The 24,380-nt window shown below is 42.8% G+C and overlaps 1 protein-coding gene and 1 long non-coding RNA gene across 18 annotated transcripts in view; one reads left to right on the forward strand and one right to left on the reverse strand.

Moving 5' to 3' along the window:
• GREB1L (GREB1 like retinoic acid receptor coactivator) overlaps positions 1–13,314 on the reverse strand; it is a 137,499-nt gene extending 124,185 nt beyond the window's left edge. For 9 of the 15 annotated variants that reach the window (XM_083821851.1, XM_083821850.1, XM_083821845.1 and 6 more), the window contains exon 1: positions 13,127–13,264. The gene's annotated coding sequence lies outside the window, so the exon portion shown is untranslated. Of the gene's footprint in view, positions 1–3,412; positions 6,556–11,889; positions 11,980–13,126 lie in introns of those variants that run through there. The other 6 variants (XM_083821847.1, XM_083821858.1, XM_083821843.1 and 3 more) reach the window with 5 other exon arrangements.
• A 106-nt stretch (positions 13,315–13,420) lies between these two features.
• Positions 13,421–24,088, forward strand: LOC310893227. 3 transcript variants are annotated; one of them, XR_014578825.1, is made up of 5 exons: positions 13,421–13,470; positions 14,208–14,323; positions 18,509–18,681; positions 19,587–19,702; positions 21,489–24,088. It is a non-coding gene; the product is annotated as an uncharacterized lncRNA (long non-coding RNA). The 3 variants fall into 3 exon arrangements; XR_014578826.1 differs by having other exon boundaries at positions 13,429–13,498; XR_014578827.1 differs by lacking the exon at positions 13,421–13,470 and having other exon boundaries at positions 14,064–14,323.
• Positions 24,089–24,380: the final 292 nt, after the last annotated feature.

The raw sequence follows: 24,380 nt of genomic DNA on the forward strand, positions 1-24,380 counted from the left end.
TACCTATTGATGAAAAAAAATGTTTCAATTATATATATTATATTTTTCTACTGTACCAATGGGCATTCCACAAAATGAAAAAAAAAGAAAAAAAGAACCCACAACACAAATAAAAACCAGCAAAACCACAGCCAATGGACTCAAAAGAACCCAGAAGGCCCTAAACGTTTTTCAAAAAACCTGTAATAGGTCTGTTATATGGCTGCCACTAGCCAACCTGCTGAAGCAGGGCAATGTCACCAACAGTATCCTTATCTGCAAAGGGTAACAATCAATTGTTTGACAGAAACAAAGGACAGCTCAACAGGAAATCAACCGGCTCGGGACAGATGGTCACTGAATCAAGTTTCACCCCTCCCCTCTCCAAAAATAGGCTTAAGAGGCATTTTCTGTTACCAAGCAACAGCCCAAAGGAAGGCATAAATCTTCTTCTGCGTGTTATTCCCCTCCTCCCCGACACACACACACACACATTTCAATCCACCGGGGTGGTGTGCCCATGTCTTTATTTCTTTTAAGGCAGGGGTACGGGGCCGGAGGCCGCTGCCTTTCTGAGGCGTGGTGTAGGCCGGCCACCAAGCAGAGTTGGGCACCATGCCACGCTCGGCCGGGGCCCAACAGAAACCTGAGGGAGGACCCTCCCTGCCAGAGCACAAATCCTGATAATTGTTTTATAAAAAAACAGCATGGGCCTGATCATGCCCTGAGAAATGAGTATCATAAAGCCCCGTTAACTACTTTAATCCATAAAACCCCCAAAATTTAATCCTCAAAAATGTGCCGTAGCATCTTCAGGGTAATGTATAGAACAGCACGCTTCCAAATTACCCAAATACTCTAAGTGTTAACTTTGTAACGCATCAACCACCCAAGGTCAGAAGCAGCATTTTGGGGTACTGGGAAAGGTAATCGATGTTTGCTTTCCTGCTTGGCCAGAGGAGAGAAGAGGGCAGAGAGGGACCCAGCACATTTTGCTGTAGAGAGAACTGAGCAAGGAGGGGAGCAGGGAGCATTGGCTCCGAAATTCAGGGTAGAAACCAAAGAACAAACTGGTTTGTTTGACCCCATATCATATAAACTGGTAACAGGCAGGCTAGCCACAGAAGAAATGTACTTAAATTTAGCTATACACAGAGTAATCTGCAATAAAAAAAAAAGTTTACAATTATGACCCTCACAAAAATTAAATGGGGAAGAAAAAAGTCTCACTTCAGCAACAAACTGGGCAATCATCCTTTAAAAGCGTGGCACCTGCATGACCACTGACACATACTCAGACTACTAAAACATATGGCCAAATAAAAAAAAAAAAGAGCACCCGTATGGGGGGAGGGAAGCGGTTGTGCCAGCATGCGGCCTGCAAATGCTGCATTTACTCCTTAACTACTGCTCGCTTCAGCCAGCTTGAGACCTTCTCCCAGCCACAGCTTAGCCCGTTGTTAAACGATAATATAAAATACAGATTGACAACAATGTAGATACTGGGTAGCACCACTGCCATGGGTAAACAGAGCCCCGGCTGTGAGCTGCTTCGCAGACGAAGGGCCTTGGACTTTAGAGTCCATTTCACTGCGAAACAGCCTCGGTGGAGGCTGTCCTGGCTCTCCACAGGCGGCAACTGGATCTCGCAGAGAAATCGGAGACGGAGACATTTAAATTCAATTAATTAAGTTAGTTCAAATTAAACAGAAGGTTTGAACACAAAAGCCTAATTTGTTTGTATGCCAGGAACAGAATTTGGTCTACTATGTCCAAAGCTGTCGTGACAGAAGCATGAAGCGCAGAGGCCCAAGGTCATGACAGGAGACTTGAATTAAAGACCCTTAGCCTCAGCCGCATAAGATCGTAACAGCTAATCATTACTATCATATAGTGCTTTAAAAACCTCCCAGGACCATCGCAATCCTTGTTTTACTGATAGGGAAACTGAGGCACAGAGAAGCTGTGTATCTTCTGTTGATGGCAGAATTTGGAAGCAAACTCAGCTCTTCTGCAGACCCCAATCCACACCATATGATCACCCTGAGCATTCAAATGAAAGCAAGTTGTCATTTATTTAAATTCATGGCCAACATCAACATTTTTACAGATGATTTTCCTTGCCTCTCTACAGATTAGTAAGAGTCTAGTAGTTGACATCCACTTTTTTTTTTTTACACAAAGCTATTCTCTCTGATAAGACACATAATGATAGTTATACTAGCACTACTCAGAAATGGATACACCAATTTTTCTAACATATTCAGGATTTGACTAAATTGGACACAGAAAACCTACAATTTTTCTCTAATGCATGTTAGTAGTTTGTCTACAGCATATTAACTGAATTATGGACTGTGGGTATTGTTTCTTTTGAACATCAGTATAAAAGCTTTGAAATATGCCACTGCAACAGAAGCCCTGTGCCCTTTTATGTGCTACTACACAATCCGTCATATTAGCAAACCTTACATTATAGCTTTGCGTAAGTATTTATCATAGTTTTAGAAGCTTTCCTCTTATATTCACAAATATATGTCCTTTAAACAGCACTGCCATGATAAGAAAGACAAAACCACATAAGAGGGGAAGGAAAGACTGTGTTTCTTGCCCTCTTAAACATGACATCAGGCTTTTCTTCAGAGACCAAAGAAAATTCAGTATTTCCTGGCCAAGGTGGAATCCCCACACACACTGTATGCTTTTTTGGCTGAAATGCAAGAGGATTGAAGTTTACCTCAAATCTTCCTCTGAAGTGAGGTTCAAGGAGCTTGCTTGCCAGTATCTTTTTCTAAGAAAATGTTAACAGATTTTCTGGGGATCCTGTAGTCCTCAGACTGCTAGTTCAGAACTCTAGGTCTTCTGACTCAAGCTAAGATATTAAGTTTAACTTGACTCTTTACCTTGAACTAAGCCATTCTTCAGCAAAATAAACCTTGCACCTGCAATTGATCCAAACAAATGCCCCCCTTTTTTTTCCCTCCCATGGAAAATAGTACCAATTGGCCATGTTCAGAACATTCCTCAGTTACCTCTGACCTGCTCTGGTCAGATGCGCTAAGCTTAAGCTAAACTTATAAAAATGTATTTTCTCTAAATGAAGTAATACAGTAGTAGTAGTAGAAGTGGAACCCAAACATCAGTTGAATACTAAGTCTTATTTATTAAAATCATGAGTGCTTCTCTCCGATGGAGGAGGGGTACAGAAACAGAATGGTAAAGAACAGCAATCACCAGTTTAAAAAGCTCTCTTAAGTCAAAATAAGGCTAGCTGGAGAACGTTAGAAGGAATTACTAAAAATCAAGGATAGGGAAGCCAATAATGACTAGATAGATCATTGCAAGACTCACTTTCAAAATAAAGGAAGTCACAATTTGAATAAATATCCCTCATAGGGTTATACAATTACACTGTCTTCAGCTGTTTACTCACCAGTCTGATGCCAACACCTTTCAGAAGAGGACAGTTCTCTTAAACTATTTTCTCCTTATATATTTGTAGTTTGCAGCTATTTTTCCTGGCACACATAATGACAGCATGGACATAAGATGATTCACCAGTGTATTCTCTTATCTCTGCACACTGGCTGAAAGAAACACAGTTTGTGGGACTTATTCCAGATCAGAAAGGCACTGTGACAACAGAGAGGATAGAACTCATTTTCAATATGCATTTTATAATGAGAAATTTATCAATCCCTCTCAGCATGAATTGCACTTTGGAATGGGGAGGGAGCACAAAACTGTTTTAATGAACTCATCCTGAGGCCAGCCTCCTTCCAGGCATTAACCTAGTTCATTTTCTCTCCTCTGGGGCAAAGGATAGGTTGTGAATCACAACAATCCTGCTCTAGCCCTTGCTAACTTGCCAGTCAACTTCTTCCTAATAGTGAATTTCTTAAAGAACATACAATCTCTAATTGCCAATTTCTTGTTCTTCCTTTCCCCTTGCCTTTTTTTTTTTTTTTTTTTAATAAAACCTCAGCTTCCCGCAGTTTATTCAGATAATCATTTGGAACAGGAAAAGCTACACTGTCATCTAGTTTACACTCCTCGTTTCACAACTGGAACTAAAAAGCACAACCCCCTTCTTTCCATGCTTGGCTGGTTTTCCTCTACATATGGAGTATGTTCAGCTAGAATATGGCAGCTAGAAGGGAACTACAACCCACGTACTGAATCATCACATAAGCATCAATATGTCCTGAAAAATAAAACATACGGCCACACATACAAGTCAGTTATCAGAAACATGCACAAGGGCATGTAATTGAGAACAGCAATTCCCAAACCTCACCAATTACCAAAATAGTAAGTACAAGTGATTGACTGAAATAATATAAGCAAATCTCTCCTCCGTATTTTAGCCTTGACAAGGTTTAAAATTAATATTATTGACTTATTTTAAGTTTCCTCGCAGTAAGATGTTTGATTACGAACATTAATCTAGAAGGACTGGTTTTAGACAATGCACCAAAGCCGATCCATGAGGTAGCATTATTACCCTTTGGTGCTCAATCTTCCAGCCTCATCAGGCCAAACAGCCTCTGATAAGCACTCGAGCTTACACCCCACAGCCTCCCTACTAAAATATGACCAAAGTCTCAGTCACAAGGGCATTTTTGGGTTCCCATCCAGTAGAATGACCAGTGGACAGCTGCCAGTAACAACTCAAAGCATCTCCCTGTCGATATGTACATGTTGATTTCATATCCCGTCATATTTCTGATCGCATATAGAAAGCGCATCTAGCCCACACAAGAACAGCCAGAACAAAGGCAGCAGAAAGCTGGTTACCCGAACAGTTCATGCTGCCATTAGCCTGTTTCTTAAGTATGTTTGCAAAGCCCTCATACCAGATGAATTGTTTCAGAAGTCGTATCTAACCAATAGGCCTAGCTTTAGGACTCTTTCCCACATTACAAAAAAATGAATAATTCAGGTTGGAAGGGACCTCTGAAGGTCACCCAGCCCAACTTCACACTTCAAGCAGGACCACACTGGAAATACTGTGAAAACAAAAACACCGCTATGATGTATTTTGGTTTGTGGCTGATCTGCGTCAACACTTTTGACTTAACCTGACAAATTAAAATGTAAGGTTCTCAGTTATTCTCAGCTGGACTACAGTGAAGCAAGAACTGAAGTTCCCTTTCTTAAAAATAAAATTTCAGAGGCACAAAAACCTCAGAGAAAAAAAAAAAGTGTTTCATTGTTTACTTGTTCATTCTGTTTCTCAATACACCGTTATTGCAATTTGGACAAACTACTAATGAACTACAAAGCAAAGATCCAGTCATATGTCAAGGTTATACATTGAGGTTCATCCTGTACTTGCTTATATAGCGAATCAGAATAGAGAACACAAGCTTAGAGATACGGTATTGTGAGACATCATAAGTATCAAAACTATACAGCACCTGCTGCATTCCTCTCTTTTTTTTTCAAATACAAGCCCCTGAACTGCATGTTACTGAATTCAAACTTATGCCCCTTTTCACAGGACAATTCAATTTAAACGCATCTGGAAGAATGAATTATTCTACTGAATCTAAGTCCCAGTTCCAATTCTCATTTATTACACTGCTGGGACAGTGTCCCTTAAATACTATGATCAAAAGCAACCCTTTTGTTTTTTGTTTTGTTTGTGTTTTTTTTTTTCTTTCTTCTTCTTCTCCTTTTAAAAGGCATCAAAGCAACAATGTTTGGATTAATTTTCATTTGTTCTGAACCTACAGGTTATGTGTATTTGTTCATCAGGAGGGACTCTGCAACTTCCCTAGTTCAACTCAGCAGTTAACCCATCCAAACTTAGCAGATAATCAGAAATGGATTTACTAGTAACACTGAATGGAGCTGCAAACCTACACTGCGCTGTGTAGCAGTGCTCAACCCTTCTCACAAACACAACTGTCTTATTTCTACACCAAATCCACATCACAACTGGAATCACCCCAAAGTCAGGCTTGACAGAAAGCCAGCCAGCTGTGCCGCAGATGGGAACTGAGCATCCATCTGCACGGCCATCAGGCACAAGGCATCTCTCAATAAAACAACCGTGCTGGACAGTCGGCGAACAAATACTGTTCATTATGATAGCTGAGAGCTGCCAGAAGAACGCTTCCCCCTCACCCTGTCCCAGGCTCTTCTAGCCCAAGGTCATGTCTGCTCTTCAAAATTAAAGCTTTTTTTTGGTGATGCTTTTGTTTTAGAGTTTCTGCAACACACTACTTCAAATAATATTTTTCATGGCACTTACACTTCACATTAAGAACTCCTGATCTAGTCATACAACAAAGGCAAACTATGGACGTATTTTTAGCACTCACGCCAGCAAAAGCCATCTCAAACAAGCAACCACTGGGCAAAGAAAAAGAATACTCTAACGCTTTAAGACATCAGGTCCCAACACTTTTAATTCACGTCCTTTTCTTTTACATGCACACACATGCACGCTGTCCTCCCTAGTTTGTCAAGTCCACAGTTTAGAGGCTTTCTGAAGGAGGCAACTGGCCATGTATTTTCTGCGCAGTACCCAAAACACTCAAGCACTTAGTAAGTGTTATTAATAATAGTATAACTTACTTAATGCTACAAAACAGAAAATCCTGTACGTTCAGGTCTGCTGTTTCATTAGGAAAGATTCCATAGTTCAGCACGAAAGCTTGCAACAGCTAACATGTTTTAATCTCGATGCCCTTGAAATATAGCTTGCCTCCCACATCTGCTAAAGTCATGATTGTTTTTTCACCTCCTCCCTCTAGGTCCACAATCTGGCAGGCAAGTCATCTTCCCCCTCCTCAAGAGGCTTGGAAACTGAGAGCTGACGCTGCTAATCCAAAGGAAAAAAAAAAAAATATCTGGCAAAAGCTAACCTTCAATTTTTGCTGAAACTGCTGCTATCAGGACTATGAGGATATGCATACCCTTCACGTGGAAGTTATTCTCCTTTTAAACACCCCATCACTAGTTCTGTGTGCCTCAGTCCCAGGCATTAAAGTCTTCCTGGATGTCTTTGCCCTTTACTTTCCCTCCCCTCCCCTCCGGTTTTCTTCAAAACTGCTCCTCTGTGAGCTGGTACTGTTCACCTGCCTAATCCACCTAATTTCTTGTTGTTCTCAAGACCAGAATTTTCCCTGTAAGAGATTAAGAGTGGAACGAGGAAGAACGATGTCTTAACAGCTTATCTATACAAATAGATTTTGGAAAGCATTTTTGACAACACTAGGGAACCACCATGTTCTTAAATGTCACATACATCAGAGTTGTCCTTGGCAGCAAGCTGTTTACCTTCTCTTGATGTAGTGAAGGGCAGAGCTGTAAAAATCAAGACCCGTCACCCAGTGCTTAAATGAATCACTTAATTGCACTACGAATTTGATTCTATGTAAGCGGTTTAAAGAAATTAGAAAATTAAGCTTCCTTGATCAAACAGCTATTCTCAAAGCAGACTGGGAGTGTGAGAGGATGGAAGAATTAAGCCATGCAAGGCTCTAAAGGAACACAACGTTTGAGGAGCTCCCCGGCAAGCCACTGAAAGATGGTGAGGCAAGAATAAACACGTTAAAATTGATGGCATGATCTCCTGAATGGCAAGACTGCAGTTGCACACTGAAACGCCAGATGACAAGCAACACCTGTCACCAAAGCAAGCAGACAGTAAGCAGAGAACTAAAAACAAGGAAGTTTTATGCCAACAGTGGGAGGACACAAGGCCCAGGACAGGGCATGGAGCACTTCACTCTCTCCAGATCCCAACCCTAAGACCAGCAAGACCTGGGTTTGTCACATTTATTCTTCATCCTGAGACATCAGTAACACGAGGAGGCAACACTAATGCTTATAAAACTCTGCCCCAAATCCCCCTGTTTCACCAGTGACTGCAGGGTAAGAGGTGGATGCCCAGGCTCCTCATGGCACAGCAAGCAGCTGCAGTCGGCTATCGGTAACAGCTCCAGCTTCACATTAGAACAGCTCGCTGAAGTGGGTACGATGGAGGATGCTCCAGAGAGCTCTGATCTCACCAAGCCAAGGACGCTGTGCCACATTTCGGCCCCTAAAAAGTGGTCACTTCCTCTTTACTAGGAAGATTGTGGAGGATCAGACACAAGGCAATTTCCAAGCACGCTGCTAATTACTCTCAGGACTGGGAACGCAACAAGGAAGGGACCACACACCTCACAGTCCCACTGAGCACTGGCACTGCAATTGCATATGAGCCATCTCTACCTTTAAAGAGACACCAGCGCTAACCCTTTGTGGAGCCACATTTAAATGCCACATCGTTCTAGGGAAGAACAGCAGCCTGAGCTCTCTGCCAAGGAAGGCTGGCGCTTCCTCTGAAACGTTGGCGTTGCACCCCACACAGCAGAGAAAATGGTGCTGTGGGGGGGAGATGCAGCAGAACCTAGTGCAAAACTAGCAAAACGCTCAATTCCATTTGCCATCCTAAACACAACAGTTTAAAACAGACATAGAATTAACCTTAACGATGTCACACTGTACTTTCCTGCTACTTTTGGTGATGTGCACAGATGAGTACTCATTTAAAAGAGACAGAGAACAGTATTAATAGAGTGCATTTCAGACCACTTTTACGTCCTAACTTCACTTGCCTCAGCGTGCTCTGGTCAGATCATGCCAACAGTCTTGACAAGAGCCACTGAAGACTAATTGCATGATGATGATGATAATAGAAAAGAGACCTGGAACAGCTTTTGCACAACATTTTAGGAAGCTAGTCGCTCCAGGCTTGTTCATGGCACCACTGTGACAGATGTCTGGTAATCTCTTGAGTAACAGTATCTTAAGTCTGCCCACACTGTTTTGCTGTTCACAGCTCCATCCATTTGAAAAACTACTTCAGAATAACCTAAGATCCTACCTGGGGAATATTAATTGAAGGTTTCTATCAGATCTTGTCATACGGACTCAGGCTGCTTCCTACCAGCTTACTGTTCCGGTGATTTTATGTCACAACATACAGTTCTTGCCATCTTCCCATTTTATGGGCATTTTATTGCAATTACAGTACAGCGAGTAGTAAGAAGTTAAACATTGTCAAATTCTTTGGTTAATTTGCAGTTAGTCAACACCTGCTGATGACTCTCACATAGTATATGTATTTGGTTTTGGTCTATTAAACCTCTGAAGTGCCATAGAAGTTCAAAAGCCAAGTCAGTGAGAATTACATTACAGACATTTTGATTCAAATACTCATTTTCACAATTCTCCGTGGCCTCTCACGTCCCAAAAGAATTTTGGGGAAGCTACAATACCACAATTTGACTGAGTTGGACAACAGAAACCAGTGGACATGGCTTCAGGAGTCACCCAAAATAGAAATAATTACATTTTGGAGTAATTTCTATAATGACCTCCGTATTTCTGCTTGCGACTCCCAAGCTAACCGCAGCAGCATACAAAATTTTGCTGCTACCATTGTGAACGAGCACCATCGCAAGTTTCTGTCACCCACAAGTTCCTCAAACAGATATTCCGCAGTTTTTTCTTTTAAATATATTAATTACTCTATTAAAATATTAAGAGTCTAATATTACTGGATAATTCGTCATTATAAGCACCTTCACAGCATGACTTCTTATTCTGGGGTTATCTTTACTACCTACTTGCTAGTTCAACCATGCTCAGAGTTGCAAATGAGCCTTTGTAATGATTAACTGCAAATTCATTTACCAGTTCCCTCCTTACAATATGAGGATATTTTCAGAGTTCTTGGTAACAGGATGCATTTGGGATATACAAGACACAAAATCAGACCATTAACGTATCTACATGTAAAATACAACACAAAACAAAATAATCAAGTTTGGGATTTAAAAAAAAAAGAGAGAAGAAGTGAAAGAAAGAAGCTGCAACTATATTATGCAAAAGCGTTTTGAACAAACATCCTGACAAGCAGTAGTTTAAGGAAAGTCATGACAAAACAGGATTTGAGAAAAGTCAATCATGCTGATAAAAAAAAAACACCACACAATAATCATAGAAACTTAGTGTTGTTTTATGATTGCCACTGTAATGTGTTTCTGAATATTTGAGATATCTTAATCAGTTACTATTTCTAATGAACTCTAGCTCATGGGACTAATTCTCTAGAAGACATCATTGTCAGAATGTCAAGGCTTATTACCCCTTCATTTGTCAGTCTTCTCAACAGTCCTCCTTCTCACAGTTCTGTTTTAGAAGCAAAGGAAAACATGTCTTATTCATTATGTGTGAGAAATGATTCTGCGAGCATTGCCAAGATACATACATCTCAAGGACGCATTACCACTGAGGTCTAAAACCAAAAATCTGAAGCGTTTCATACACTAATGATTTCACAACTCTTTTTTCCAAGAGTAGAGATGTGATGCCTTAATATCATGTCCAAGCTCCAGGTTTTGTTAATTACATCCTACCTACCTAAATGCCCCCTGTAGTTTCAATTAGACATGGTATTCTTCTTCACTTCCCGTCTTGATTATTGTGCACTGTTGCTAAGCACTAGTTAACAGTTGCCACATTCACCCCAAGTTGGCTGCACTTCAGTGGTCATTCAAAGAATTAAATACAAAACATATGGTACAGAACCATACAAAACATAAAAGCACTTTTAAAAACCGCTCTAAAATGCTTAATACGAAAGAAACAGCAGGGTACACCCCTCAAAGTAAAATCCTTACAGTTCTACACCCACTTAAGTTTTTCTAGAAATATAGAAAATTATAGAGAAACGCAGTAAATCACCTTTTTTAAGCTATCACTAATAAAATTTCCTTGAGTATATTTTTGACGTTATACTGAATCTAGCTTTCCACTGAATGAACAGCCCAGCATTCATAATGTGATAGGCTTCACGGTACATAGCTTCTTCTAGATTTCCCTTAAAAACTAATTTCGTTCCCCAAATCCCATAGCAATTATTAGTCTCCAATTCTTCTTCTTCCTTGTATCTACAAAATACTTTGGACATGACTCATTGAACCATCAAATATCAATGCCGATGGTAATGCTTTTAAAGCAGACCTTGAACCAAACTTACTTTTTGAGTTCTAGACAAACTTTTCGCACTTTCAAATTACCCCTTCTATTGTCTGTGACGCCCTCATGAGATCTTAGGAAACTGCATGTATTTTAACTAACCTAGTAAAAGCTAGGTTTTTGAACCTAAAATTCAGGTTGCCTATTCCCTTTAATCTCATATCCTGGGCTTAAAACCTGCCTTCCCAAAATATTATCGCTATTTGTGATTGTTACATATCTACAGCCAAAGCCATCTAACAAAAATTACTGGTATGTTCATATAGGTTTTCGTAACTAAACTTTTGTTGTGAAACACCTCAGGCATTTTTTTTTTCCACAAACATTACCAATGATAAACAAAAACATGCATCGTATTTGTTATCTGTATTAGCAGATGTATAATTAAACCTTCAAGGTTTGAAGCCCAATACTTCAAACAGGTAAGCACATACTGAAGATTATTCATCGGCTTTATGGTAAGTTTTGTGGGAAATAGGGCTATGAGAAACATTATTCCTGTACTTGAAATCCACAAGCGTTAAGATGAGGAATAAATAAACATTTCTGAGCAGCTCTGAGAATCCTCTCTAGATCCTTTTTCCTTTGCAAAGAGCTAATTAAAGTGATAATAGCATCCATCAGGCTCCATAAAACACATTTGTCCTACTCACAAGCTAATTCTTCACACTAAGGACTGATATTTTCAGAGAAAGTAAGGGTTTTTTGTTTGTTTGTTTGTTTTTAATCTTTCTAGTGCTTATGCAATAAGCTTGCCAATCAATTGAAGACCCTTGTTTTTCTTTTGAGGGCATATCCGAGCCAGAGGAAAAAAAAACCCAAGCTTAGCTATGCATTACAGTATTAAACAGCACAGAAAGCTTCTACCTGTCCTCCCTGGTGTCACACAGAGAGGTAGATTCTCAACTGAAACACGCACCTCCTCGCTTCACTCGCGGCTCTAAACAACTGTAATCCCTGTAATAAAAACGTATGCTGCATTTATTCCTAAGAAGTCAAAAAAAAAAAAACAAAGATCGCACTTTCTCCTTCAACAGTCTTTTATTTTGACTTTTTAAAAACACTCTTTATAGCAAGGTATCAATGACATTTGAAAAACGTGAAATACAGTTTTAGTAACGTTGAGTGCCACTCAATGGATAAGTCACAAGAGTCACCAACTCAAAGCCAAACGTAATTACATTTAAGATGTCACATCTTCAGGTTATTTGTAACAAAAATACCGACAAGGAAAAGGAACGGGAAATATTTTTTCACTGAGTAGTGACACATCTGCCAATTGATAATTCTTAAATCGCAGAACGCGGACTAGCGCTTGCAGGCTCGAGGCCTAAATAAACAGCAACCAGTGGCCTATCCTCGGGGTTTTGGCCAAAATCCTACGGTCTGAAGAAAGTTTTCACCTTCCGGAGACTTCAGAAAGCAGTCAGGAAGCACTCGGAGGGGAAGGGCAAAGCCCCACAGGTTCCCAGCCGCTCCTGAGCGCGGCTCATAAATCTGTCAGCCGCTTTGGGGCACCCAGACCGATTTAAAGCGGCGGCTTCAATCCGGTCTGCACTTTTTGTTGCCGCTGCTCTCTTCCTCCCCCCTTCCCTCCCCACGGAGGGCGAGCCCTCACCGGCTGCGTCCCTGCTCCCCGCTCCCCAAAACCAGCCGGCACTCCTCACGAAACCCCCCAGCACCCCCACAACACCACCCCCAGCCCCGGGCAGCCCAGCACCGGCGCTCGGCCCCCTCAGGGGAGGCGGCCACCGGCGGGCGAGGCGGCCGAGCCCCCTGCCGGCGGCGGCCCCGCACGGCAGCGCGGGGCGGGAGGGCTCCCCGGCGGAGCCACCTGCACCCCCCCGCTCCTACCCCGCACCAAGCCGGGAGGGGGGTTTTGCACCCCCGGCACCCGGCCCCGGCTCCTCCCGGCCCCGCCTCGCCCCATCCGCACGGGGTCAGCCGCCCCCCCAGCCCAAAACGACGGCAACAAAGGGCCGGAGCCCACCCCGGGGAGGGCAGCGGCAGCCCGCGGGTGACACCGGCCGCCGGGTGACCGGCAGCCAGCCCCGCTGCCTTTGTGCCCTCCCCAGGAGCCCCGAGCCCCCCGCCGGCGCCTTACCTTGCCGGGCAGGGAGAGCAGAAGTTGAAGCACCTTCCTGCCACCCTTCCCTCACTTTTTTTTTTTTTCCCCTAATTTTTATTTTTTTTTTTAAATCCCCTCCCCTCGCAGCGAGCGACGCCGCCCAGCAGCCCCGGTGCCGCCGTCTCCCCGCGGGTCTCGGTCTCCCTCTGCCTCTCCGGCGGGAGGAGGGGAGGGGAGGCGAGGGGAGGAGAATGGGGCGGACCCGCAGGTGCCGCCCCTCCTGCCCTGACAGCGGGGAGAAAAGGGGTCGGGGGGCGGTGAGGCGGACGGGGGGCACCCGGGAGGCCCCCGGGGGTGCGGTGGCCAAGGGGGGACAGAGGGTGGGGAGCCCCGACCCCGGCCCGGGAGGTGGGACCGGGCGCTGGGGTGGGCGCGGCGTGATGGAGGGGGCCGAGGGGCTGCAGGTCTGGGATGGGGGGGGTGAGAGTGGGCACGACCCGAGGGCCAAGGGAATGGGGCGACGGAGGGAGCAGGGAAGCCGCATAACCCCGCAGGGGTGCGGCAGTTTTGGGAAGGGTCGTGAGGGGCAGCTGAGGTCCCTTGGTTTGCTCAGCCCCGAGCAGAGCAGGCTGAGGGGAGGCCTCATGGCGGCCTGCAGCTCCCTCACGAGGGGAGCGGAGGGGCAGGCGCTGAGCTCTGCTCTCTGGGGACAGCGACAGGACCCGAGGGAACGGCATGGGGCTGGGACAGGGGAGGGTCAGGCTGGGGGTTAGGGAAAGGCTCTGCACCCAGAGGGTGGTCGGGCACTGGGACAGGCTCCCCAGGGCAGTGGTCACGGCACTGAGCCTGCTAGAGTTCAAGAAGCACTTGGACAACGCTATCAGCCATCTAGGGTTTGATTTTTGGGTGGTCCTGTGTGGAGCCAAGAGTTGGACTCAGTGATCCTTGCGGGTCCCTTCCAGGTCAGGATATTTGATAATTCTGTGATTCGGCGCTGGGATGTAGTGAGGCTTTTCCAGCCAGATGGGCAACAGGCAGGCTGTGTGCAGGAGACAGGGCAGGAGGAGAAACTAAGCCTAGAACAGGAGCTTAAGAAGGTTAAAAATTGCCCAAACAGACCCATTTGTGTGTGAGGGCATGAGGGACTGAGGCAGAAAGAAGGTGTGGACTGTCCTGAAGAGAAAATAGACCTCGTTGGGATGTCACAGCGCGTGGAGCAGTCAGACAGCAAAGGTAGCTCAATGGCTGGGGAGGGCAGAAGATGGCACCAGGGGGGCACGTAAGTTCCCCTAGGAGAGGTGGCAGTGGCCAGCCAGGGCTGTGGGCACAATTTATCATCAAAGGGGCCACTTCATGTCTTGTTTTGGGATTAGTTAGACATTGAGCTAGCACAAGCGTGGTAAAGAAGAAGCTGGAAAGGCTTAGTGAGCTGGGAGGGTGCCGGAGATGGAATAGAGGACGCTGTGAGCATACTTGTGTTGGAGATTAAATTGAACGGGTTCAAGGCAAGGCAGACAGATCAGGGAATATGAGTGCGTTAGAGGGGATGGACAGAGAAGGTTCTGGAACATTTCAAGCTCTAAGTGGAGCCAGAGTCTGTGTGGAGAAAAGTGGCATTGGATTCTCAGTGTGCATGAAGATGAAGGTCAGATTTAGCAGGAGCGTGGGAAGGAGGCTAGAATTGCAGCGGGGTACTTTAAGGGTAAATATCCATTGAACTGCAGAAAAATGATTTTGCCTTTTCTTCCCTTTACCTTTGATTAAGTTACCATATGAGCCATCTCCTCTTCTTCCTTTTTGCCTTTTCAGAGGGTGTATCCCTGAGCCTTTTTCATCTCTCAGGACCATAGGTATTACGGGCTTATCTCATGTAGTATCCTACCTTTCTGTCTCAACAGCTGAGGAGAAAAGAAAAAAAAAGCGGTAGTGACAAAAAGAAGTGGTAGTATCATTTTTCTTTGACAGGAACCTGCTGCTGTGTGATGTTGAGAGGCAGAAGATGTTCAGTACTTTTCTCGCATCCTTTTCTTTTGTATTTACTGGTAAAAAGACTAAGTTCCAGCATCCTGGCGAGTGTTCTCATTACCACAAATAATGAGATTTTTCGTCAAAAAGTGGTAGAGAAAAAACTGTTCTTACCCCTCGGAAAAAGTCAAGATAGCACAGAGACAGTGTGGCACTGCAGTACTTCTGCTTCGTCCAGCAACGGGGAACAAGGGTCTGTCTAATAGCTAATGTAGATGGTTTCAAATATTCAACAAAATTAGCCCTTTTCTTAATCAATCACACTCTTTCTGATAGGTTTTCTCTATTGTTTCTGTTCTGTTTTCCCTTAATGTGAGCAATGCTTTTTTTATGCCTTGCTAATTTGCAGTGCATTTCATCAATGGGGATCAATTGGGATTGTAATAACGCATGCATGTATCTGTGTAGGTAAGGTAGAGACCAAAGGTTGGGGCATATTATTATGCAGTTTTCATAGCAAACTTGACAGGAAGAATCTTTACATGTAACACGTATACAAAATATGTACAGTGCTGTCTTGTATGCACCTATATGAGTACATATTTCTGGTTATGTGCTTTCTTCCTATCAACTTCTTTGGCTACTGCTGTAAGCCCCACAACCCTCTTACATATGCCGTCATGCCACAGTTGTTCTCAAAAGCAAGGTACCTGCTAAATAAAGCTTGTTGGCTACTTTGATTCTGAGGGGTTATGTAATTTTCATGTGGCTTGCCAAATAGTTGGTTTTGATGGCACTATTCACATACTTGAATTGCTTAGAGCTGGGCTTCAGCTGTGGATTTTCTGAAGATGCATCTCCATTAGCATATTTGGTGTCTTATGTATTTACAATTTGCTACTAATATGACCCTTAACAGTAGGTAAAAATTTAGCCAAAGTGGAGTTGAAGAGAAGCTGCCAAGTCAGATCAAGCTTTGTGGGCAAGTCCTAAACCTTTGCCACTTTGTCTGTTCTAAGCAGTATACTTAATTTTCTGGAAACTTGGAAGTTGATAGCTGCAAAAGTGTTTAGGCTGTTGTTCTAATATGTCCACTTGTATATGTGGACTATTCTGTTGATACAGTGCAAAATATAAAGGAATTAACCAGTATCAGTGTCAGTCCTGTGAGATAATATTGCCATGTATCCCTGAGCAGATTTAGACGGTGACATTATTATTACTTTAAGAAGCACATGAGAGATTTGAAAGCATATGGAGGTGCCTGTAAAATACCTGCTATAGTATATGATCATTCTAACCTGGATGGCTTAGTTATGACTAAATCAATCCTGGTTATTGCAGGCTAGATTTTCCCTGACCTTTCAGCTTAATTTTACTTAGGGAAGGAGTGAGAATTATTCTGGTAGCTTTAATGCAATAACTTTTTTCTTATTTGGACTTATTTTTGTTTTGCCTTTTTTTTTTTTTTGGAAAGGAAGAAACATTCATTATATGTTTCCTTCTAACTTTCTATTTTGACTATCAACATTTACAGCTTGTAGGGTGGTTTCATCTGTGCCATCTGCGTGCCATATTGCACATCAGATGGCAGGATAAAATCTGTAACAAGAACATTTTGGGACGTAAAAGTCTTTCAGGGTTTGAAGCCATGATATTCACAGCACAAATGTGCGGAGCCGCTCGTGTAACTGAAACAGAAGACACAGAATGCCAAAGCAGCTGCAGAGCGAAAGAAAGGAGAGACCACACAGTTTGGGCAGCACACAGGCAACGAGAACAAAAGAACGTTTGAGGGAAGAAGAAAGTGCAACTCAAGCAGTGAGAAACTGGAGTCAATCATTAGGAATTATTGACAGCAGACATGCACTCGCACAGCGATTAGAGGCTCGCTTTGGGATGCCATGCCAGTTAACACTGAGGTACAGGCGGCATCAGAAAGGCACCTGGTTTAGCAAGCGGCATTTTCTGATCCCTGGCTCGGCAGTGTTGTCATTCGTGTGCTGGGTTTTAGCTGTGCTTGTAGTTGCAAGGCAAGGCACCATCACCTGTCGGATCTCCTGTTATAAAGGACTGCCCAAAAACTTAATGTGGCATTATGGTTTGCGCAAGGATTGATGAGCCCCTGGTTGAACTACAGAGGTTGATAGATAGGTATCCTTCAGTCTCGAGCCCTCACAATGGATTTCATTGTCCCCTGCCCTTAAGTATCTCTTCACTTTCTTCACAATTTCCAGTTTAGAGAGCAAAAGGAATAAGATCCCTTTGGATATAGTATGCTAAATACTGTGACTAGTAGGAACTGCCAGTTACCCCTTTCCTTGCCATGGGTGTAAACTTCTCAACAATTTTCAAACTTTTGGTTTTCGTTTTGATAGCAAAGGTGATCCGTTCATCTTAGATCATTCTGGACCAGAGCTTGTATTTATATCTGTCTTGCCTGTTACATATAAATACTCACTGATAACTCGGTATATCCAACCTCAAAATTTAGGTTTCAAGAAATTAAAAAAAATAGAAATAGCAACAAAAGGGAACTCTCTGCTCTAATTTCTTGATATTCACAAACTATCAATTTCATGCATGCTAGAAGCAGTAGTTTCTCTCCTTGGAACGTTAGTAAGAAGGTTTTATTTGATCCAACCTACCAAACTGTTGTCATTATTTATTATAATAATTATGTATATTATAATTCTACCTGAACAAAGTGTCTGAATTCCACCAACCCTCTCTTGCAGTTGCTAAAAGCTGATAGCAAACTTTGCTTTGGCTTCCTTTGTTGGGGCTAAAGCAAATCGCACCGTCCTGATGGGTAATTCTGATATGAGCCTTTTAAGTAACTTTCATCTTTCTGCATGAATCACAATGGTCTGTTATGATTTGTTATACCTTTCTCCTTTTATTATTGTCGTGAATTATTCTTTCCCTAGTTGTAATACTGTAAAGGGTCTCTAAAGTCGAGGCATCTATGAAATGAGCACTACCCAAATATTTGAGGGCTATTCCCTAGAGAACGTTTATTCTAAATGGAAAAAACAGATGTACAGGATGAAACAGAAGCAGTGCTGGAGATGGGGAGTTGGAGTATGTAAAACTGAATGTTTTTAATGCAAACACTGAGGACAGAGCTAGGATCAGAATTCAGGTCTCCTAATGCTCACGTTGCCCAAAGCCCTGTCCAGCCTGGCCTCGAACACCTCCAGGGATGGGGCTTTTCTGGTGGTTTAGCTGTAGCACATCATCAGTGGCACACACAGGCTTTCTGTTCCTTCTTGATCAGATTTTGCAGAAAAAAAGCACTGTTTTGAGGTAATCACAAGAAAAAGCTGATTGTATAAAAGCCCTGGGGCTGATGGCTAGAATCTCAGTCTCGGTAAGAATTATAGCCAGCTTCTCATCTTTTGGAACTTTCTATAAAATACTTGGTGTTGCATTGACAGCTCTTGTTTACAGGCTGACAACTGTACCCCATCTAACATGCAAGACCCAGTGGGATGCCATTTCCTTTGCTAAGAAGCATGCCCTTAACAGCAGACTATGCCAGTAAAAGGCAAAAGGCACTGAAGGTCTTCTTTGAACAGGAGGAACTTCTGGCATCTGTATGGCTGTGCTGCACGAGAGAGTCTGTAAGAAATTTTCTCTTTATAATTATATGATTTGTCAAATTCAATTTTGTATCAGGCAAGGCTGTGTAAAGAAAGACTAACCCTTTCTAATGCTTTCAGAGCTACCGTGAAAAATTAAGTTCTGTATTAAGGAAAACTAGGTAAGGTAGAATTTGTCACAGCTGAGCCTTTAGAGAGTTTTTTTTGTTTGTTTTGTTTTGTATAAATTTTGGTTTTAAAATCATTTTCAAAATCCACTAATCTTTCAGTGGAATCCTTTTTAGTAACTAAGCTGTGTATTATTCTAGAATGTAGCTGACTGTAAAGTGTCATACAGTGTGAATTTGTTTTTTATGATTGAGCCTGTTTTACATACTCCGTAGAATTAGCACAGTCCATTTTGACCTCTGTCAATGGAAAGATAAGTTCTAACTTGTACTACACAACAAACTGTTATTGATACATCGTCATTTTAAAAAGGAAAATGAAAAGCATGTTAACTGCTTGCTTTAAATGATTCAAGAAGAGTTTTCTGCTTGTAGTGGGATTTGTGAACTTCAACTAAATGTAAAGAATTTCCACGTGTGATATAAATGGAACGCTGCCTTCTGTTTAAATATTTTCAAAATGCAAAACTGAATGAAAACCAACCTCCATAAAATGGAAAAGCATGGCTGCTACTGACCAGGCAATAAAACACTCGGCTATGCTCTGGCTCATTCATCATCTCCTGGTTGTTTTCTAAGACACAACTTAGATCCAGTACTCCTAAATTACTTCTCCATTGCCAAACACATAATCTAATCAAACTCTGTTTTACAGTCTAGAGTAAAGTAATTCTTTTAAATAGGGCTCACTACAGTGGAGGTATTCCTGCCTAACTTAAGCCATCTAAAAGTTAAGCTCTTGTCTATCTTTATTTACAGACGGTGAAACTATCTTGTCAGTGCTGGCTTCATCCCATTCTAAATCGAACACCTTCAGAAGGCAACCTCTCTCCCCCGAATCTCCTCATCGACTTTGAAGGAGCTTAGAAACCTAGGTGAGACTGCACACCTATACACTACCAGCGCCTCTCCTTGTAATACCATCCTTCGCTTACTACAGGGATATAAAACAGTTCCCCCTGTTCTTCCCTGTTTGACATGCTCAAAAGGAGCACTCAGGCTTTCTACGGAGATCTGTCCCATGGTTTGTTAGTCGTAGATGGGAAAAGGACAGGTGGCACTTTCATATCAGCAATTAAATTCAGACCCCCCAAAGGCTTGTTTTGTTTTCTCTTGTTTTGCTTTTATAGCACTGACATGATTTGATGAGTGAAGTTCAATGGTATTTTTTTTTTTTAATTTGCAATGTTTCATGCAGTTGTTATCAGTAAGAGTGGTGAATCTCATCAAACTAAATACATCAGTGCTGGCTAACATTTGTTGTGATATTTATTCTGCACCTAGTTGTAGAATGGCAGTGAACTTGCGCTTTTATTTTTCTGGCTTTTTATTAAATAGTTTTGCTCTTTGTAAGAAGTGCTGCTCATGAACTAACAAGAAGGTAGCATAGAAAATGGCCCTAAATCCATAGTGCAGTCAAGACATGGAAATTAGGCATTTTATGGGTAAAAAACAAAAATCCCACAATTACAGAATTCCTGGCATTAGTATAGTGTTTGTAATGCAAGGCATTTTTAGAGTTTTAAAAATTGCTTTACATTTTTTTCACTGCATATAGTCTGCAGAGGTTTGTCTATCTAGAGTATCGAACCTTCCTCTTGGTTTGTTACTCCTTTGCTTTGTTGCCAGAAGGGCACAGATGTGTTTGAGCTTTCTGCGTTTTTAGAAATGGGAAATATTTTTAAAGTGAGTTGAAAAAGGCTGCACAAGCCCTCCCCATGCTTGTTTTGACACTGCTGCCTTCACCCAGACAAAATTCCTGCTTAAAGCAGCTTACGGTAAATTCCCCAGGCCCTTGTAGCTGCCAGAACTAACAGTCACTCCCCTCCCAGTTTTCCTACCAGGTCCCCGCACATCACGGTAGACCAGACTTTATCTTAATGAAAAGCCGAGCTGCTAAGTAAAGTTAGTGCAGCGTTCACTGTGTCTTAACAGGCTGAGGTGCTGTCAGCAGCAGATCTCTCTCTCAGCCTTGCGGAGGCAAACCTCTGAGCTTACTGAGCTACCTACTCTCGTATTTATAAATTCCCCGACTTCCCCACAAGGGTTTACATGTGTGTGAATGCAGACGCGGCTTGGCTGGGTTCTCTCCAAGTACTGAGAGCCAGGTAGGTGTGCGCTGCGCAGGGAGACGTGCCAACTGGCTTTTCCACAGCCAGAGTTTCCCCCAGAGCTCCAGGAACACGTCTGGCAGCCGCCACACCTCTCGTGGGGAGCTCCGAGGGTCCTCGCCTTGAGCTGTCTTAACCTGCACTCTGCAGGTGTGCAGGCACACCGGATTTTAGCTGCTTGTCTTCCAGCCGGCTCTCATTTCTCAAAGAAAAAAAAAAGTACAAAGTTAATTCTGCAGCATCCACGTGCCTACAAACCTCCCTGCAGGAATAAATTTGTATGTGAGTTACAAGGTATTAATTATACAGCACTTAATACAATATTAATACTTTAGTCTGCTGAATACTCCTTTTTCCTCTGCATGTAATTTTCCTGGGAGATAAATTTTTTTCAATGAATGGTAAAACTTTTGCTTTTAATACTGAGTTACATTTATTTGGGGATCAGGGAAGTTGGCTGGTTTGTAAAGATTAGTATCATTTGCCATCTTTCACTATATATTTTTATTTTTATTTTTTTAATTTTAATTTTTATTTTTATATTAAACAGTGCTACCAAATGTGCAGCGGGATATGATTGTGAGCAAGTTGCTGTACAGTTTTCACATTCCCTTGAGTCTTCTGTTGGCATCAGTGAAACAGAATCAGTGGAAGGTCCCCAGATACATTTTGCAAGCAGTCTGAGATGGGATTCAGCCTCAGGTTTGTCAGCAGGGAGGGCTGCTGTGCTCGATCGCTCTGCCTGGGAACCTCCAACAGCCAGCAAATAACCCTCAAAGTAACCCCCAGTGCCAGCTCTGGCAGTGTGGGATCCTCATGACTGCAACGTGAGGTTTCAGGTCACTTCTTATTTACATATTGGGTTGTAGATTTCTTTTATTATATATATTTTTTTTAACCAGGATTCTTGGTACCTCCTGCTGGTTAAACAGAGAGGATTGTTATTGCCATTGGGAGGGAAGGAAACCTGTCTGTTTGCACTGCTGGGTTAGAAAGACTTCTAAAAGCAGCTGCTGTCCAGTCAGCTGAAATGACAAAGAAAATCCCTATGGCTACAAAAACTGGAGTCATTAATGCTGGGGGTTATTTCTAACATAAAACTCTAATTAAGAATTATGTTGTCAGTTAATCTCTGTTCATTTTTTTTTCATAAGGCAGTCCATCTCCCAGCAGCTTCAGAGAAAGGGTAGGTCCAGGCTATGCAAAATGAATCCCTGTGGGTTTTCTAGTTTGTTTACAAGAGTTTTTGTTCATCCGAAGTAACGAAAAGCCAGCTAAGTCTCTTACTGTCCTAACTGTCTCATACTGTCATAAGTCTCTTAGTGTCATAGCACTTAGCAATCTATGAGCTGGAAATAAAATATTAGACCACATAAACAAAACTTCTGCTTCCAGAGCAGCGTTGTTTTCAGATCAGTAATCCCACTTGTATGTGCATCCTCCCTCCTTTGCTGTTTTTCCTTAGCCCTTTAAGAAGGATTTTTCCACTTTTTCTTCTAAGAAAATTCAGTTTTATTTAACATTTTGTACTTGAAAGCCAGAAGAGTCCTCTTGGTTTTTGGCACCCCAAAATAAAAATCAGGCATACTGCTGTCTGGCTCGGTAGGAACCTCTTCAAGGGGCAGTAATGCTTTTCCTGAAGTGCCGATGGTGCTTCGCGGTTGGTACCTCCAGCTAACATGGGAACTTGTAGTGTTGCCAGACAACTATAGTCCTGGGGCTTGGGTCCTCTCTACATCTGCTGTCATCATCAGTACCAGGAACTTGCACGCTACCCAAAAGGAAACTTGAAAAGCACAAGACTCAGAGGTAATAATTTCCAAATAAAGTTGACGATGAGGGGAATGTCACATTTTATGTGAGTGGAAGGTTTCAGGAAGGAAATCCCATTGACGGTGAGAGCTGAAAGCAAATACTATAAGTAGCTTACAAAATCCTTCAAGAGATACTACTAGGGAGGGAACCAGAAATTACTAAAATCAGTTTTGCCCTGTGTAGATGGACGTGAAATGGAGAAGGGTAAACACAGTGATCATTATTGGTCGAAAGAGAGTCTGGTCTGGCTTCATCAAACACTTTGGTCAACTACCTGCCCTTCTCACTGCCAGCTGACTGGAGGAACGGTGTTTCCACTTACACCTTATCTGGTTTCACTGGAGCAGAGTTGCTGAGCAACCAGTCAGACCAAGAGCATGCGCAAGAATAAATGCCACCTCTCTGCACAGGGCTTGTCGTTCATCACATCACGATCAAGCACGCTTCCTTCTACTGTAAACACCAGTTGACACTCGCCCGTCGGGGAACAAGACGGGGAATTCCACCAGGATGCCAGGGAAGAAAGAGCTGCAAGCACTGGTTGCCCAGAGGGACCGAGGAATCTCCGTCCTTGGGCACGTGGACAACTTGGCACCAGGCTGAGCAGGGGGCTGGAGCAGGTGCTCTCCAGAGATCCCTTTTTTCTACCATCAGTAAGCAACCATGTACCAGCTCAGTAAAGAGGTTGGGACATTTCTATGTGCTTTCAACTTCCCAATAATTTTGTCTCTGCTGCTGTAGCTAACGTGTAAAAAAATGATAATAATGTGGCGGTGAGGTGTGAAGATGTGGATGGCTTGCATACACATAAACACCTGTGCACAGACGCACACAAGCATTGGCACTAGCTGCTCTGTGGGAAAGCAGTCCAGCACCTAAATATGAGGATGGAGGGAGGGGTGCTTGGGGTTGAAGAAACCCTTAGAAAAAGAACGACTTCTTATTCTTGGCAGATTTTGCTTCCAAGGTGCTTGTATTGAGGCCCTGTAGCAAACTGGGCAGGAGCTCTGAATTGATGGAAGGTAATATAACCAGCACCGAGAGCTGGTTGCACAACTCGGTTACACTCTCACCCCTTTCTGTCTGCACCTCCTTTCCAAGAAGTGCCAGAGAAGAAATAACTTCTCTCTCCTGAATGGGGGAAACTCCATAGTCTTTTACTCTGGTACTTTCAGAAGTCCAGTAAAATAAATCATCTGACATTTATCCTGGACCTCAGAAATGTTTAAAGTTTTACCTGTTTAGGATAACTATGCTAGGGGCATGGTTTCCATCCCAGGGGAAAGACATGCAAACCTTGACCTCAGGTGTACTTGCTTCCAGCTATGAGAAAAATTCAGGTTCATTGAATAGTTCCAGGAAAGTAATCCTTGATAATTCTCAGAAATCAGTCTTTCAGATAAATAAATAATAAAAAAACCCTCTGTTCTCACAAATTTTATCATGCTGGTCCCTATTTTACACCGCTTTCTTGCCCATAAGTGAAATCCCTGGGGCATCAGGAGCTCCATCTCATGTGCTCTGGGTTTCAGACAGCACGAAGAAACCACCCTTTCCCTCTACTCCTGTAGCAACATCCTCCCTGACCTAAACCCAGGAGAACTAGGCCCAGTATTTCCACATAACA

Source organism: Anser anser, assembly GCF_964211835.1.
Source record: "Anser anser genome assembly, chromosome: 2".
Lineage (NCBI taxonomy): Eukaryota > Metazoa > Chordata > Aves > Anseriformes > Anatidae > Anser > Anser anser.